A 3,134-nucleotide genomic window follows, 5' to 3' on the forward strand; every position below is an offset into this window, starting at 1 on the left:
GCTAGAATATACAACTTATTCAAAACCATTTCTTTTGATACCCATATTGAGATAATTGAAACAGGTGGCAACCCTCCTACATTTAGCTAGAATATACAACTTATTCAAAACCATTTCTTTTGATACCCATATTGGGATAATTCGTTACTTTATAAATAATTTGAATTTGATTTTCGTATATATGGCAACCCTTTAAAAGACTAAAACCATACTGCACATCTGCAGGTCAAGCCCTTTCATGTGACACCNTGTGACACCTCATTTTTGAAAATCGTACGAACGATACAGATTTTATGGCTTGGTGTTAAATATTTAACGCAACCATCTCCGAACTCGATTAAGAAGTTTCACTTCAAAAAGGAAAAAGATTTACATAACTGCGTTTTGTGTTGGTCTTCCACCTTTTTGGCATATTGAAATGGCCTTTCTTGGGTTTTGGAATAAAAACGTTTACATGCAACACGCAATATGTAACATGCAACATGTCATGCCAGATGCAAAAAAACTGTCAACAAGCTTATAAATTATGTATGTATTTACATATATATTGCGGAAATAGTTTACTTGTTTTGTAGAGCTTTTAAGGTGCTTCAAACTATTTATATTTACATAATGTTTTTAAAAATTTTCAAATTTCAGCAACCAACAATGAAATATTTTGCACATTAGTTATCTAAGGTAAAAAATCTGCTCACCTAGAGCTTGAGCCGGTATGGCACCGTCTTTTGTCAGTACAACTGTGTATGATTCAGAAACAAAAATATTCAATATAAAATTCAGTTCAGCACAAAAATTTCGTTAACTATTAAATAAGTTAGTAAACACAAGCATCGAATATGAAAATCTTGCAAATTTGGCATGTTTTGGCTAACAAATTGATTGACGTATAAACCAATAAATTATGCAAATCATGTTCGCTTCACTGTCAAACTATTTACGAGTCTTTTTCGCATATAAATTTTTATGTGTTGTTTGCATTCAATGAAACGTCCAGTTCTACACATAAATTGCAGCATTTTCTCTCTAAAAGTCGCACATAGCCAGTAAGCGGATTGTTTAATATGTATTTCCGAATATCTAAATAGCGCGATTTTCATGTTTCTTCTTATACAGGTTTTTTTAACTAAAAAATTTTCGCAAAAATACTTTAGAATTTTCCTGGAAATTTGAAGTCTTTCTTGCCTTATTAAGAGAACAACTTTTTACATGCAATTCATCTCTGCCTTAGAGCTTAAACAGACGGCAGCGTTGATCCGGATCAACTCGGGAATTAACTGCAGTAGATCCGGATTAAGTCCCAGTAAATCCCGATCAACGCTGCCGTCTGTTTAAGCTTTTAGGTCGATTTGAGCGACTATTGTTTCTAACCACAGAATTATCTCCTCAAGCACATCAAACAAAAGTTCTACGATTTTCAGCTGGACTAACAATAATTTCAAATCTATTTCATTCATAACGTTTTTTATTGATTTCACGATGGCCTTCGGAATTGACGCGACCTGGGCCTATGGTAATTAATTAACGAAACGATATATCGAGAGGAATGTTAAAAAATGGATGCCACTTCTCAGTTTCATGGCGTACATCAGCTCAGTAGAAAAAAACACTCGAAAGCCTGTGCTTAATGAGATCTTTGTCAAAGTTCGAAGGCAACAACTATGCTGACGCCTCTCAAATGCTTTTCCTGTTAATGCCCTTAATCTTAGAGTAATAAATATAAACCTAGAATACTGACTTCAATTAATGCGTGGCCTATTTTTAATAATTTCAAATGTTTTCTAAAATGAAAGGTCATATTTTTATATTTTTATTATCAACTTACCATTTGGAAGAGCTGTAACTTTTTTGGTCTGCACACGAGCCGTGGCGTTGTTCACCTTTTTTTTTTATTGAATTTCAATTTATTGTCCAAATGTTCCCGCGGTGGAAGAGTTAAAAATGATACAAACATGTTAGTATGTACATACACAGGTATTAATGCTTATAGACGTGAGTACAGAGATTGCATGCATTTAAAAACTAAAGTGGATTCTTTTAATAATAATACATACATACATACATACGTATGTAAGCACAAAATTCGTACAATTATGAGTAACTTAATGCTATACATAAATGCTGTACGTAATTTTCAAAATAACTATTGATGCGGTAATTTAAATTGAAATTTGCTTACTCTGAGGAAGGCTTTTATTGTGCAACAACAAAATGTATGTATGTATATCGCCCAGTCGATGACGTCCAGTTTTCCATAGCTAGAGTACTCTTTAGTTATTTTCCCGGTCATAGCTGAAAGTTTGTATTCATTTTCAAAATATTGTGTTTGTTGCGTTCGCTGTGGTAGCGGAAAAGTGGGGCGCCTTTGTAGGCGAAAATTTCAATTATTCAGTGAAAAACTGCAGCAGATAATATTGCAACTTGCAGAGCAATTATTTATAAGAAGGAAATTGAAAAACGTTCAAATATTATTATACCACAGCTAATACATATACATACATATACATATTTACATAAACACGCAGATTGCATATGTATGTATATATATATGTAAACGCATCCGTATTGGATACATGCAGCCGTACATGGAAGCTACGTACATAAATATGTACATAATTTAGCAGAAATGTTGGACAAAGCAAGAGCCAAAAAGTACCGCATTATTAATAATAAATTACATACATATGTATGTACATGCATCACCTTCCACCACGTGTCTTTATGGCTAGGATATGAACACTCCACTACTACTACTACACTCCATTTGGTGGCTGCCCAAATATGTAGCGGCAGCAACATGCAAAGCAAAATAGTTCAATGATTTCATTTGAAAATCAGCGGCCAAGAGAAGCATCGACTGCGAAACGAGGCCATAATTTAAACTGAATTTGAACAAATTCAACAACTCTTGTAACCCAACAAAGTACAAATGTATTTATCTACAGAGACGGCAATGGTGTCCGCATAAAAAAATGCACAGGAAATAACAAATGAAAATATGTACATATATAGATTCTGGGTGTTAACACTTGCCTGGTTATCAGGTGATTATTCTATAGTGTAAATATTTTATTGTTGTTAACTGATGAGATGGTTCTAACGGGTGATTTTTTTGAGGTTAGGATTTTCATGCATTA

General features: G+C 33.5%; 1 long non-coding RNA gene across 1 annotated transcript; it reads right to left on the minus strand.

Annotated features, from left to right (window-relative positions):
- Nucleotides 1-408: 408 nt before the first annotated feature.
- On the minus strand, nucleotides 409-2,135 carry LOC108354615 (uncharacterized). The gene is made up of 2 exons (XR_001846517.1): nucleotides 1,823-2,135; nucleotides 409-737 (listed from the first exon to the last, which is right to left on the minus strand). It is a non-coding gene; the product is annotated as an uncharacterized LOC108354615 (long non-coding RNA).
- Between the last annotated feature and the right edge of the window lie 999 nt (nucleotides 2,136-3,134).

Source organism: Rhagoletis zephyria, unplaced genomic scaffold (assembly GCF_001687245.7).
Source record: "Rhagoletis zephyria isolate East Lansing unplaced genomic scaffold, Rhagoletis_zephyria_1.1 Rzeph_scaffold_37559, whole genome shotgun sequence".
In the NCBI taxonomy this organism is placed as follows: domain Eukaryota; kingdom Metazoa; phylum Arthropoda; class Insecta; order Diptera; family Tephritidae; genus Rhagoletis; species Rhagoletis zephyria.